This window comes from Cyanistes caeruleus, chromosome 1, assembly GCF_971803275.1.
Source record: "Cyanistes caeruleus chromosome 1, bCyaCae1.hap1.1, whole genome shotgun sequence".
Lineage (NCBI taxonomy): Eukaryota > Metazoa > Chordata > Aves > Passeriformes > Paridae > Cyanistes > Cyanistes caeruleus.
Window position 1 is genome coordinate 124,599,238 of NC_141701.1, and position 16,016 is coordinate 124,615,253.

The following is a 16,016-nucleotide window of genomic DNA, read 5'->3' on the forward strand; positions in this document are numbered from 1 at the left end:
TGGAGAGCCCTTCTGTTTAAGGCTGGAGGAGTAAAGCAGGATTTCTTTGCTTTGGAAGCAGAAAGACCCAGAGAAATTTGGGCTGAAATAGGCAATACAACCCAGCCTTTCACAGGAAGAGGGAAGCACTTGCAAGCAAAGGGGAGCTGAAGGATTGTCAAAAGAAGGTAAAGGACTTTCCAGAACTTTATCTATTTCTTTCATAACCTGAAGAAAAAGAAGAAGAAAATTCACCTTTGCAAAACAGCAGTTTGCCAGGCTACTAAATGGTTAGCCTGAAAATAAATAAATAAATTTAGAAAGCTGAGGTGGGCCAGAGGAGCACAGCTCAATGTTTTATGCAAGAGCGGTGAAGAACGTGTCGGCCTGTTGTCAGCTAATTGCTGCTTGTCTCCATCTCCATCAGGTCTGAAAGCATTCTGTTTTCTCTCTGTCCATAAGGAAGGAAACTTCTTGTGGTCCTGCTGAGGTGAGTAAAAGCCTTACTGTAGCCCTGGCTGGAAAATGAATAAAACATGGGCAAGACCTGGAAGCTGTTAATGAGAAATAAAGTAATAGCTTAAAATCCGTGGCATGTGAGGCTCTTGAGGGTGTGCTGTGCAGCAGCAACAAATGAGGTAGAAACTGTCCTCATGTCTGTCAGGGTTTGCTGATGTCTGACCAGCCTGCACTTGTGCCCTGGGGAGCCTGATGGCTCTTATTCCTCCTTTTTGTTCACACTATGGATTTTCAGTTAACTTTGAAGAAGGGGGGGTTGCTCTCTTCTGTTTTGTGTGTGTGTGTTTATGGAGGTTTTCCATTATCAAGTTCTCTTAACTTTACAAATACATATGAAGATGAGAAGCTCCTCTATGACCATTGACTTCCATTATGTGAAACTGCCTTACAGCTTGAAGCTATAAACAGGCAACAATACTTCTAGGCATCTAGATTCTAGGTATGGTGATAATCAGAGCCTGCCTTCGTTCCTTTCTGATTCATGATTCAAAGAGGCTCCCTGAGAAGCACCTCAGGGCTCCCTTTAAATGTGACTCATAAAAAGAGTAAGTGATAATCATCAGGCTTTGTTATTTATAGAAACAGGGTAGCTGTGTTGATGGTGCCCACTCTAATAAACATGGGAAATAATTTACTGGGTTTGAGTGATAAAGAAATACTTTGAAGTTTTTGGGTCAATTTTTATTCTAGTGTTGATATGAAAATACTTAGCTGCTGATGGACCTCTTTGAAATAAACTTTTGGTTGGCTGTTCTTTACCTAGGGTAAAATTTGCATTAATAAGCTGCTTTTTTGGACAGGAAAGTGAACACTTGTTACTCTTTTGGTGAAAACCATCTTTATGAGCCAAGTTGTGCCAGCTAATAAGATAATTGTCAATCTTCAGGGCTGTCAATCTATTTACATTAAATATACAAAAAAAGGCTCAGCCAGCCAAACCACATTATAACAATTCTTCTTTGGACTATTTGTACCTGCAGAGAGAGACTGGTGATAGCTTTGTTCCTTGATGAGGTGAACATTGCAACATGAGCATTGTCTCTGTAATTTCTGCCCAGGCATGAGCCACTGTTGCAAAGGATGTTGTATAGGGTTTTTCAGTGTGGTGTTTTCATTTGTTGGATTTTTTAGTAAATATAAATGCATTCTAAACCTCTCTTTTTATCCCAGAATGATATCCCAGAATTCAGACTTTGATTCAGACAGATATAAAATGTTTATCATACACATATGTAAGGCAAGCAAATGCAGGAAGAGCTATTCCACCTAAATTGAACTTCCACATGTTTCAATTCAGTCTTATTATTAAAGGAAAAAAGATAGAACTTGTTAATTTAGGTAGCTTGAGAGAATTTGGGGAGGAGGAGGAAGTGTGGGTGTGTGGGGCTTTTCTTCTAGTAGTATGCCCTTGTTACAACTAAATATACATATAGATTAAGGAACTTTTACCTCATTGATATCAATCACTGTTTCGTTTGACTATAATCTGAATACTGATGGGGTGGGTTTTTTTGTTGTTTTGTTGTGTTGTTTGGGGTTTTTTTCTGGAAAACTAGCTTAATCTTTACTGTTTCAATACAAATAGTTTACAAAAAACTTTGAAAGATTTGGTCCAACTGCCTGATTTACAAAGTCTAAGCTTGGACTGAGATGCAAATTCAGGCCTTCATACGTTGGCAGTAAGTGTTGGTCAAAAATTCCTTAACTTCCCTTTCATCAAAATTCATTAAATTGTGTGGATGATCCTATTGTCCCTAATCAATAAGTTTTTTCAGTGGATTCCCATTTCAGAGCAAAATAAGACTTACTTTTTAAATGTCAAAATATTTTGTCCTTGAATGTCAAAAGGAAATGTAAGGTTTTGTTTGATTCATTACTTCTGGTTCATTAATGTAGTGATTAGCATTGTAGTGTAACTGACTTCTCACTTTAAAAAGCAAAATGTGAGTAAAATGACACTATTCTTAATTCACTTCAAACATAATTCTAGTATTTCCTTTAAGAAAGATTTTTAATTCTTGTATTTATTCAAGATCCTGCAATAAACTTTCAAGCTTTGTGCCTTTACAGTTTACAGTGGAGTAAAAGGCTGCTCATCAAACTCTAGTATTTTTTCAAAATACTTGCATTTTTGGTATTCCAATAGGTACACATCTCCTAAGTGTTGCATTCAAAGAGTTGCTTTTTTATTGTTTCTCTTTTTTTCAGATTAATTTATAAGTACAAGTGTACCTGGTCGCTGAACAATGAAGGGAAGTTAGATTATTAAGTTATCATAATTACTATAAAATAAGTGAATCACAGGAGAATATTTTAGAGTAGGCATTGTAAAACAATTATTATATAAACAATAAAACAGTAACAAGTTACTGACAAGACTGATATAATGCTTGTTTTTATTTTAAGGTACAGAAGACACTGTAACTTAATTGAAAATAATCATTCAATCACGTTGATAAGGCATATATATGTCACTGTAATTCTCAATCTTTTAGGTGAATTATCAACTACTGCTGTGTGATGGATAATCTGTGAACTCTTTTTTACATCAAAGTTACCCAAAACATGTACACTGTCTGAAGTTTTGCTAGCTTCTTTTAGGTCACTCTACTTTTATCACTAAGTACTGTCTACCAGATGTCTAACACAATTGATACTATGTTCAAATTCTTGCTGTGACAATCATCAGTTTTATTTTTATGATCTTGGAACGCCAGGTTAGTGGACTTGCATGAGGTTAATGGAGATTTTAGAAAATGTTACATTTCTTTGGCACAAGATAAGGTTCCCTTCTGATGGGAGTCCTGTCACCTTTTAAGATATAACAACTTTCTCTGTCAAAGAGTTGAGATATTAGCCTGTGCAAAATGATTTACAGTTTTTCCATGGCTTGCCTGCTGAATCTTAAGCAAAAATATAGATCTTATGGCAGATGCCAATTGTTTCCTTTTGGTATACATGTAGAAATATGTATCACCGTGAGAACTAGTGAAAGCATTCAGATATAACCAGAAAAGCTGTGCTGACAACAGAGAGCAGTGCTCCATTTCTGGAGTCAGGCTCGGGCAGAATTTTGAATGTCCAGAAACGGGTTAAACTCCCTTTATTTGTTTCTAGGGTGACTTCTGTCTAAAAATGCAAGCGTAAAAGTAGGTATTAAAGACGTCTGTAACTTGCTGCTGTGAATGCTCATACGTCTGCACAACATTTCTGCTGTTTTCTTATCTCAGATATAGCATGAATGGTAATTTTTAACTCTGTGCTTCCTCCACAAAGCACAGTGAAATAGCACAGCATAAAAGAAGATTTTAATAAGTGCAATTAAAAAATGTGCTAAGGAACCCAAGATACTTTCTCGTCCAACATCACAGGACATTAAAGGGATTTGCAGGGAAAGAAAAAAAAAATCACATAATGCCAATTCCACCTATTCTCAGTAAAAGTTTCCAACACAGAGGAATTCTAGCCAAATTGCAATGTCATTGATTGCTTCATTCTAACTTGTTCACAAATGAATTTAGATAGTTCCTACAATATGATCCTTTTCAGCCACAATTGCATAAGGGGGATTGAGACTGTTTGGGCAGATCTGGTTCCCTTTATACCCGTGCCATGCTATTTCTGCCACCAGTGGGGATCCCTTGAGAGCATTTCAAGTCCTAGTGTAGAATGTGATATTAAGTCATAGTTTTGGAGACTTTGATTGAAATAGAGCCTTGGTTGAGACAATTTAAACTTAAGGATGTGGATGTGGAGTTCCAACTGCACTGAAGTCCTTGAAAGCCTGGGTTTTATCCCTGCCGTCTTGTGGTAGGGCTAGGAACATCTTTCCTGCCCCAGCTAAAAGATCTGCAAAGAAGTTCAAGTAAGAGATTGAGCAGTTATGTGCATTCACACCTCTGTAAAAACCTACTGAATGGTTGCACCTGTGAAGTTTCCCCACACCATTAGCGACAAAATGAGGTCACCAGGTCTCTTCCTTTCAGCAGAGTGCTCATGTTTTCCTTTCTCACTCTTCTGTGTCCTTAGCAATCCTGTATTTCCATCTTCAAAAGCATTAGCTTCAACATGCTGTATTAGAATATGTTTTCATCTACACAGTTCTGTAGGTTGGTGGCTCGGCACTAGGCTGAGGAATGGAAATTTTTAATTTCTCAGGTTAAGGAACAAATCAGACTCTGGTTTTCTAGCAAACACTTCAGTGCTGCAAGTGGTGTTTTAAGAGAGTCCTGCTCAGTTAAAGACCTGTCTTAAACTCCACCCTCCGAATCTCAAAGGCATGAGAATTTTCAAGCTCCAACTAGGTGGAGTTCACACATCACTGTTTTATTTTGCATCTGCCAATTCACATGTAAATTTTATGGATTCTGTGTGTAACTGTGCCTCTTCTCACTATTCAGAGCCTTAAAAATCTACCCTTAATGTTTGAATCACCCTGCTGGGGTAATGTAACACCGAACTTGAGTATGAATGAATACATAGTTGCTTTGAACACAGCTTTTTAGGACTTCAGCAGAATATTGACTTGGTAACAAATGCTGTGCTGTTGCCTTAAGAGGCCCTGACACAGTGCTGCAAAAACCAGGTCTATGTACAGCATAACACAACCCACTCCTAATTATTTCTGCCTAAAGTAGCTGCTGCTGTTGGATTTCTTGTCTTTCATGCTTAAAACAGCAGTGACGCAGTAGTGAGTCAGGCCTTTGCCAGTGCTTCAACTGCCAGGGCTAGGTGCTATATAAAAACATTTAATTTTTTTTTTTTTTCTAAAAGCTGACATGTGTGTAAACCTTGATTAGGATGTCACAGGTCTAAGGTATGCAAATGGTGTACAAAGAGTACATCTTCAACCTCCTACATTTACATGCTGCTTTTTGTTTGCAGTATCAGCTAATGTCTGTGTACTCTGACTTCTGTTTTGTAATTTTTTTGGCACCCACTGCACACCTTCAAGCTTGCTCTGTCTTATGTATAAAACCAATCTCATAGCTCATTTTTTCAGTGTTATTAAAATGTTAATCACAGTTAGTATAAAGCAGCATATTAAAACATCAAATAGAAACATTTTGTGGCAGTTTTATTTATAACTAAAAAAGATGGAATTTTCTAAAACCTGCCAGTCTTATTCCTTAAAAAACTGTTGCATGTAGAGCTATAAAAATATTTTAGAGTTAATTCATTGCTCTAATCTAGTGGCAAAGAAAGGCTGAGAATGCTTATTTGAAGCAATAATTTGTCATGTGACAATACATAGAGAAGATACCAGATTCTTGTCCTAATTTATTTGATTTTGATTATTTCTGAGTTTCATTCAGATATTGCCATGCATGCCATTAAGCTGGACTGCTACTTAGCAGTTCTTTGACTTCTGGGTCATCACTGTTGTATCTTAATCTTCAGTCATAAAATAATAACTGATTGTCTTAATTCTCCTAAGTCTTTGAAGTTTTTGTTTGTTTTCCCATCACTTTGTTTTCCATATGCTAGTTTGCTTACTTTGCTTCTTTCATACACTTCTAATTAGAAGTACTTGTTACAGCCCTTGTAAATTTTCTTTGCTATTCAGATCCATTCAGAGTTCACCTCTAAAGGATTCCTGGTCTGTCAGTTTGAAATCTTATCTTCTGTCAGGAACCATTCTCAGAATGTTTTCTTCCCTGACACCCTGCCCCCACTTCCCTTTCTTTCTGGTTACATTAGGCACAGGTTATTTATTTGTCTTTACTTATGAGGCCCTATTGTCTACCTTGACAAAAAGTATTTTTATGTCTATGCCTAAAAACATTTAATGTTGAAATCTCTCATGTCATAAAATCTCTTTGATGGAAAGGAAAATGCTTATTCATATGAACTACATCCAGTCAAGCCATGGCAATATTCTTTAGCCAGTAGTTTTATATTTTAAAGCAAATATTTTGGCAATTTCGGCATATTTAGTACACAATCAAATTTCTTATGGAAATGTCTACAAAGCTACTCCATTATCTTCCTTCAAATCCTTCCTTCAACTATGTACAAAAAGACCATGTTGTAACTACTACCACAGAAATCAGAACCTATTGTCTTTTATATTCTTAAGTATCGGTACATAACAGCTTTTAAATTGCAGGCTTGCTTTTAGGGATGGGGGAAGGGAGCTCCATGTTCTGTGGTGTTAGATCATCTAGCACAATAGGAGTTCTGCTCTACTACTACATCATTTAAATGTTAGGCCAACGGAGACCTATCTATGTCATTTCATGTTGGCAGATGGATTTGTAGCCCACTGATGATTCCATTGCATGTCCCATCTGTACATGATCTGCAGGAAACATGAACCCATTGAGAGGATTTACTCTGTCACAGTTTTAGCTTACTGTTCTGATACTTTTGTCATTCATTCTCTCTTCTGTTGGTGAAAACCAACAATCACTATATAACTGGGTTGTATGGAGATTTCACTTCTTCCCACTGCATTCTCCCCACAAATAGAAGAATCTATAAAATCTTTGCTTCACAAGGGCCCTGTTGGTGTGCTTCTTTAAAATCCCAAATGCCCCCTTGCCTACAAAAAAGAAAAAAATGAAGGTGTGGTGGACACATGTAATTCCAGATCCAGCAACATTGGAGACTTTTTAGGAAGATGCTGAATAGAGCAAGTTTGCACACTTCCTTTCTCTCCTGCATACCCCAGGGAAGCTGGCCTTGTGAATTTTTTAACATTTAATTGATTTGCCAGTGATCCAGGATCAGAAAGATGCAAAAAAAAAAAAAAACTTAGCCTGGATTTTGACTTGTATTTTCAGCTAAAAGACACTGTGATAAGGGCATGCAAGGTTAGAGCTTGAAGGCTAAATCTGACTACCTGAGGTCACAAAGAGAGATTCCTGGCCTAAAGTGCCTCCCTAGGTGGGCACTGTAGTGAGGGAATGGATCACATCCTCCTCTCTCAATATGTTTTATTTATTTTATCTGCTATCTACCTTCTGTGACTTCGTTTCATTTCCATTCCTCCAGTGAGAAGCTGCATTGCTAGGGCTCATTCCATAACTTCAGTGGGGGAAGTTGCAATAATAAAGACGTATATATATTAAAAATGAAGAGAAATAACAAAATGCAGAGTTTGTCATAACTTCCAGTAAGCTACTTCAGTTTTGTTGCCCCTACCTGTTATTTCCCCTTGGTGTTCACCCAGGCAAGATGTTTTCAGGGATAAAAGAGAGAAAGTAAGATTACTCGGAGTCAGGGGAAATTAATGTGTTATTTGCAACAGAAGTGAAGTACAGTGCATTGTGTAGAAGGCAGCTTTAATTAAAACCTCTGTTTCAGAAATAGAATAAGTAGGTTGAAGTCCAGGTGAAAGAAAGGAGGGGGGAATAAAAGTTGCACTGTCTTTCATTTTCCTGTTGTAGAGGCTGCCTACAAGCTGAGGGCACTCCCTGTGGCAGGCTATGCCTGCTTTGTCCCAGGCTCTGCTGGCAGGTGAGGGAACTCACTGGGCACAGCCTGCTGGGTCAGCTGCCTTTTCACTAGCCTGGGTTCTGCAGCCTTCCCAGGCTCTGTTATGAAGCAAACTCTGTCTTAAATCTACATCATACTGGTGACCCCACCCCCTCTCTAATGGGGCTCACTGGCCAGACTAAGTTTTTAATAAAACTTAGGAGAAGTATTTAAGTGTAGTTAAAAGGTTGCTCCTGATATTTTGTGCCTTCTTGGACAAATCTTTTCAGTCAGTTTCCATCACTGTCTTTAGCTGCATGCCTTGCTTTGTTTTCCTGTACAGCTAATTCTTCTAGATGTTCAGACCTTCTTAACATAGGAACTAAAATGTCAATGAACCTACTGTATAGTATTTCTTTACAATATATTTTCTGCCAGGGAAATGGATATGTTTCACCTTTCACCCATTTGCTGACCAGATAGTATGCACAGAGAAAACTGAGTACTAAAAAGATTCAATATTTTACTTCTCCCAAGATTCCCAAGATATATTTCTTTTATTTGTTACAGTCCATTCCCTGAATGAAAATGTAGAGGAAATATCTCTATTGCTGTTTTGTGCATTTCCCTTGCAGAAACACCAATATTTGGACTGGAATCTCATTTACTGTAATACAATTTCACAACAATCAGCTGAATTGTTCTAGATTTTACATGATATTAGAACCCAGCCTGGAAGGTTGGTTAAAGTAAGATGAGGATAAGAGTTGTTCTGGAAAGTATTTCAGGCTGACTCATCTGGTTTGACTCTACAGCCACCAATGTGTTTTTTAGATGTGAGAAGAAATTCCAGATTCTGCTAGCTGTACTGACAGTGGTGTTCTTACTGCCTTGAGTGGTCCTTCCTTCCAGCAGCAGTATGAATTGCAAAGTCTGGCTCCTGTCCCCAGGAGAACCTACCTATGTTGGAAGAGATCTTTAATTCAGCAAACCCGTCTGTAAGAGGCAAAACTTTCTCAGCTCCTTAGAGAATTATTTATCAGTCATGTCAAAAGTGCTTTAGTAAAGCAAAGAAAGCAAAGTGGTGTTAAATGTGAGACTTCCATTTTTAAAACAAATAGCTAGCTCTTACACAAAGTTTTTCATTCTGTATGTTAAACAAGAAAAATACAAATGAAACTTGAAAAAAATTAAATTTTATTTGCATTACAATTATAAGATTGTTTTCTTTTTACCCTAGAAAATGAACTTTTGGGAGGGCTCTCAAATTCTCATTGAGAGCTTGCTTAGCTCTTACTCAGTTCGTGTTGGGTGATGTTGTGGTCTCACCATTACTGTGTTTGAAGTTTTCAGTTTATTCCAAAGGGGGACTTCTTGTTAATGTACACAGGGTGCAAGCTTATTTAAGGTTTGCTTGAGGAAGAGATTCAAGAGCTTGACTGAAGATTTTGAAAACTGACTTAGAGTTTACTGAAAGGGCATTATCAAGACACCTCTTTTCAATGAACAGAACGAAGCTGGAAAAGCCCACAAGTCAAGACTGGTTTTGTCAATTAAACACCTATTTCACCACAGGCAGCTATGACTCAGGACCTAACCTGAGGTGTGTGACTTTGCTTGTTCTTTTACTCCCTGAGAGCATTTGTTCACTTACTGCCATGCAGATAATGCATTGCATTTCACAGCACAGCAAGTTTAATCAGGACATGTCATCATTAATTTGTACCGATATGCACTGATGGACAGGGTTTTCCAGGAGCATGACTAGCTGTTTATCAAACCATCATCAGTTCTGGAGAAGAAATGGTGCAATCCCCCTGTTGTTTTACAGCATCTGCTTTATCATCTGCTCACAGGAGTACCTTTTTTCCCACTCTTTCTCTGGGTTTCCCTTTGTAGCTGTCACTTGTAGACAGCTTCATTTATTTCTGCTGCTTTCTAATTCCTTTAGGAGAGATGTCTAAAAGATGTGCTTGATTTATTGAAACATGTTGTATAACTGAAATGGTTAATGATGGCAAGACAAGACTAAATACCACAATCTGCATTTGATTTCTGAGGCTTTCCTGTTATTTACAAAGTGTCTCTTTGAGTACCATAAATAATTTACAGTTCAAAGTGAATAATTCTAAGTGCTAAAAAGCCAAATTCACATTTATTTCATTTGCTAATGTTTTCACAATATAACACAAAGCATAAAACCCCCCTCTCACTGCTCTGTAGTTTAACAAAAGAGCTGTTAGATTAGCACAGAAACTCCAAAGGACTCTTATAACAGCAGGTTAAGGAGAAGTATCGTTCTTCAGTCTTGTAGTCCCTACTACGGTAAAATTCGAACTCCAAACACAGAGAATTTTACCTGACAAAAGACATCAAGATTAAGCTTTTAGCAATTAAAACTTACCTCACAGGTGTGGTAAAATTTTTAAAGATTTTAACAGTGGGAATGACTCTGAAAGCTAATCCTACAGAATGATTTAATTTTATTTGGATGTATTGTGACTTGTCTGTAATAGGTAGAAGTAGTGCACATGACTTACAATATTAATTCATAATCACAAACACTAGAAGAAAAATAAAGATTTACAGAAATCAAAATGTTTGTCACTGATATGCAGTTGTGCACATCAAATTTAAACAATTCTTTCTATTCTTGTTACTGTCATGTAGTCTAAGCCAAGTTAAAGGAATTTGTAGAAGCATTTGCTAGTTGAACACTTCCAGTATTTTATCCAAAACATGTAAGTCCTTATTTTATAAGGCCTAGTTCTTTTTGAAGCTAAACATCCAAAATGCTACTGCCAAGACAAAAAAAAAAAAGGAAAAAGAGAAAAGCAGCCATTATTGTTGGCACAAAAAAAAAGCAAAAGCTTGAACAGAACAAGAAAAGCTTTATTTTTTGAAAATTGAACTTAATATCTGTATAATGATTATCACATTGCAAGATAAGTGACTTCACTAAAAGATTTGCTGAAGGAGACCAGATCCTGTCTCTCATTTTCTGTAAAAAGATAAATACAGGTTCTGTCTCACATTTGCAGACCAAACAAATCACTCTAGGGGACATCTCATTTAAGGTGAAATAAAGAATGAGCTGTATCTGAAAACAGTATCCAATATTTGAAATATTACATAATTTTAATATTATAGTATCAAATATTGACTGAAAAAATCAAATATCTGCAGAATTCTTGTAAAGAGAGGGAAGATGTTAAGCATCTCTCTGTATTCAGTTTATTCCAACAAAATAGTCTTAGAACTATCAGCACTGACTTATGAAAAACTTGGCCCATCAGACATATTTGTCTGTCATTATTTATGCACCAGCTTTTCCTTCTGAATGATCGATGTTTCCTTTGCCTACCAAAGCTGATATAAAGGATTGCTACACTCACAGTTAAAATAAGTCTCTAATGTTTAATATTGCCAAATGACTTCACACAGTAGTGTAAAGAGTGAAGAGAAAAACACCCACTACCCAGAAGGAATTTTAGGGAAATAGATACTAACTCATCAGATCGACATTTTGGTGCTGGGGACAGGTTCATAGTTGAGGTAAATAGGAGTGTTTGTCTGGGAGTCAGTGGAGTTGATTTATTACCAGCTGAAAGACCAGTGCTAGACCAACAAAGTCCCAGCCCTGTGAAAGGACATGTGCTATTCTCGGTGAATACCAATGGGGTGGGCCTTTTCAATGGGCCTGAGTGGATGTTTTGTACGTCTATGTGATTTGGCAAGGGGTTCATTTTCTGAAGCCTGAAACGATTTACAGATTTGGAGGAAGAATTCAACCAGATGAAGGGAAAGGGGAAAAAAAAAAAAAAGAAAGAGGCCAAGATTTTTGGTAAATAAAACCATTGGGGCAGGGTGTCTGTGCTACACTTATGATAAGTGAGAAGGGCACTTCCACTGAAAGCACCAGCCTAAAAATGTCTGCATCAAGGGGATTTTTGCCCTCACTCTCCAGTTTTTAAGATATCTCTATTGTGGTACCTGGTATACTTTGAATGAACTTTGGAGCAAGCCTAGAGTGTATTTTGGGAAAGAATGAGTAGATAGACTTTTTCATGAGGAATACCTGCCTCGGGATAAGGACTTGGATTTTTCTCTGAATTGATGGGTATCACTGAATTTGAATTTGACAGCTGAATAAATGAGAGATTTTGTGGCAGGCTAAGAAGGTGCTTTGTACCAAGCTTCCAACTTTAGCTATCAGGACCCTCTATTTCCTCCAGAGCTGTCAAGGAAGAGTGCAGAGATATACAGGAGAGGAGCAAACAGACATGTGATGCATTGGGCACTTAGGTTGCAAGGGCTCAGCCTCAGCTGAAGTATTCTAGTGCACAGAATGAGATTCTTAAGTGTTATATTTCATGTAGCTGTTGATACATAGTTTTCTTACATCTGTTTCTTATATTTTCCTTCATGATACCTTAGTTTACCGTAGAAACCGCAGCGTGTGAAGTGGGCTATTGCTTGTGAAACAGTTACTTCAACTTTTTAATAAGTTGTTTATCAGCATTTCACAAGAGACTTGCAGATTATTGAACCTATTCTAGTTGACACCATTTAGCAAAAGAATAATTTTTTATGAAATATAAAGGTATAACTATATATATAAGCATATTTATGAACCGGAGACTGCTATGAATGTAATACTTATAAATTAAATGTAACAGCTAATTAAGAGGTGCAATTTCAATGAACTATGGATTTGGTCTTTAAATCTGAAGTTTCCTCCATTTAAAATAATCATTATTGTATTGATATAGCCTTAATAACTAGGATGCAAAGCAAAAGAGAGAGGGACAGTGTAAAATGCTAGAAATCCTTGAGCTGTATATTCAAACTGAAATGTAGTTACAACTGCAGGCAGCTTTAATGATAATGTTAATTGTGTCCCCTCCCCCAACCCTCCAGCCTCCCCATCTCTGCTAACATTCAAATCCACTATTTCTTCTGGATTTCATTTGGCAGTCACATCCCACTCAATATGAAGGCGTGTAAAAGAGAAAAATCAGTCTGCTAGCGTACTATATTGGACCCGATTTCTTACTCATCTCATGGCACTAAGACTTCTTTTATCTGCAGGAATGCCAACTGATAGAGCAAGTGACAGATGAAGCAGTCACTTGCAACAGTTTGGCTACAGAATTAGGGATACTTTTTATCCCCATTGTGAAATGCCCTTTGGTACTGGCAAAAAACTCCAACAAACCAACGCAAAAACAACAACAACAAAAAAAAAAAAACCAAGAGCTTAAAAAATCAGCGACATTTTCAAAGGCTTCCAAATTAATTAGCATCCAGATCTCACATTCCTTTGTACCATTGCATGAGAGCTCCACATTTATTTTTCCTAAATAGACAAATTGTTGAAAGCCACCAGTTACTGACTTGTTAAAGAGAGAAGTGTCCTTGCTTTCTGAAGGCCTAGGGTTACTCTTATTAAGTTTTCTAGTTCAACAACACACAGAATGCTATGGGAATTCTACTGCAGCATAGGGAAGACATACAATTTTTTAAAAAGATAGTAGCACTGTATTTCAATCTCGTCCTGTCTTAAATACTATTAATTTTATTAAAAAGGTTTCCCACTTAACATTTAGGGTTTCTGATCCTCTCAAAAAGAAATTTCTTACAGCTGAACTTTCAGACAAACTTCCATTTTCATTTTTGTGTTTCATTTAATTGTATTAGTAATTAGACCTTGTGAATTCTTTTGAAATATTCTTGTACAAAAACACAAATTTGAATCACAAAAACATTTGGATATATAACTCTCAAGATCATCAGGTCTTAGCCTCTTGCATAAAACAGTCTTGCAGGACTAATGTCTCTGAGGTTAGACAAAGGCCTTGTCCAGTTGAGTTTTGAATTATGTCCAAGGGTAGAGATTCTAGTTTCTTTACTACAGTGTCTGACCACCTTTCTGGTGAAGATCTCTTCGCAGTGTCTAACTGGAAATTCCCTTCCTGCAAAATACGTGTATTGCCTGTTCTCTTCTCCACTGGTTAAACTGGTCAATCTGCAAGTGACCCAGATCTGCCCTTCCTGGAAACAGGTGTGACATCTGACTGTCTCCATTCCTCAGAGAGTTCCCACACATGCTAGTCTATTCAGTGACTGAAGTAGTGTGTCTCAGTGAAACTTGCTGGCTTCCCTCAGCTGCCTCTGAAGATCAGTCTGGTTCCATAGATCTGCATGTTAAATTTGCTTTGAGTCCTCTATGCTTCATATTAACACAAGTATAATACATGTCCCAGTGTTGTTCCCCAGCATTAGGCGCTGAACTGAAAGAAGCCTTTACAGGTTGCAGCAAAGCAAAGCAGATTATCGTGTTCCTCATCCTTTTCTTGTCTTCTGTCATTAAGTTCTCTGCCCCATTCAGCAATGGGTCTACACTTACTCTTCTGAGATAACAATAACTTCTTAACTGTTCTTTTGTACTTCCTGACAGCTGAGCTTTGGCTTTAATAATTTTACAACTGAATGCCCAAGAAATATTTTTGGGTAGCTGAGCATTGCTTCCAATTTCTGTACAATTCTTTTTAGCATTTGAGCTCATGCAGAAGTTTCCTATTCAGGCAAGCTGGCTTCCTGTGCTTGACCTTTTGGCACATTGGAATGGAAAATTCTTGTTCTTCTTCTGTTGTTGAAGGTCAACCAGCTCACCTGGCCTCCTTCAAGTCAGTTGCTCATGTGATTCTGCCTACAAGTTTTACTTGACTATTTGACTTCCTCATGTCTCTCAGGATTTTAAACTCTGTCTCCTACTCAGTTCTGCCAAGGTTATCCTTAACTGCTGCATTCCCAACCAGTTATTTCTTATTTCTGAATAATAGCTATGCCAAGACAGTATCACCCTCCCTACATCTCCATTCTTTGTCAAAAAAAATTTCCCAGATGTTCTCCATAAATTTTGTGTATTTATGTTCTGTGGTTTCCCTACTCCAGCAGATATCAGTATGATTCAACTTCTCCTGGACAAACAAGGCCTGCAGCTACAAGCCTTCTTCCAGGTTTTTCAAGAAGGCTTTGTCCATTTCATATCAAGGGGTATGTCATCCATCCCTTGCAGCCCTCCAGCCATGGTGTCACCTTCTCTCATGTCAAAGTGGGCTTGTGAATGTAGTCACAAATTATGACTATGTACATAACTTTTTTTTTGTCACTGAAATGTAGAACACAAATTCTTGTGCTGTTTGTCTGCATTTGTCACCTTCTTAGAAAAATTGCTTACTCAGACTGGGGGCTTTAAACCATCTCTGAATTCCCATGCTTAAAACTTTAACCTGAAGTGCAGGTTAAAGCACAGCTTTTCTGTGGTATGCATGCCCTGAGTTTGTAGTATAATGCAGACTAAATTATAGTATAGGATCTTTAGTTCTCTGCCAAAAGGACCTACACATAACTAATGTGAGGCCAGGGAATAATACAATGGTGTCTCATCTTGGAGGATCACTAGGTGCCCCAGCAAGCACGGTACAATGACAGTATATAGACCAAGACATGGCATTGCAGTTGGGTTCTTGCTCCAGCTTAGCCTGTACTATCTGAGGTTCCTGTCAACAGATGGTGATATACAGGCAAAGCATTTGTATTTTACATATGTATGTATGTATGGCCATATAAGTAGGGCTACGTCGTGTCTTGGAAAATAATACCCTCTCTTACATCATAACAACACAAGTTGTGCAGATTTTGTTTTGACTTACTGAAATTTATTCTTTATCTCCACAATGAAAGAAAATTAATTACTTTAGGTTATCTTTCACAAAATGAGAGAAAATGTTTGTTCTGTCTTGAAGGAGCAAAAAGACTTTCATACACCCATGTACATCAGAATAACTGAACTTTGAAGAAACCAGAAAATGGTCGTTTAATAATCGTGCATTTGTTTTCCTCTTACCTACTCAGTTGCTCCAAGATTTTGCCTAGAAGTTGTTAAATATCTTTAAAAATACCTGAGTGATCTGGTGTAGCAAAAAGGCAAAGTTACTCAATTACATCTCATAGACCAGCAGTGGTCTAAGAGCAGAAGCTGATTGCAAATCTTTTGACTTCAAGATTCACTTGTGAGCCTCTAAACATACATA

The 16,016-nt window shown here is 37.4% G+C and overlaps 1 protein-coding gene across 2 annotated transcripts in view; it reads left to right on the plus strand.

Annotated features, from left to right (window-relative positions):
- The window catches only part of ETV1 (ETS variant transcription factor 1), a 114,970-nt gene continuing 98,954 nt past the window's right edge, over positions 1-16,016 (plus strand). For both annotated transcript variants that reach the window (XM_086855652.1, XM_086855681.1), the window contains exons 1-2: positions 1-167; positions 407-469. The gene's annotated coding sequence lies outside the window, so the exon portion shown is untranslated. The remainder of the gene's footprint in view (positions 168-406; positions 470-16,016) is intronic.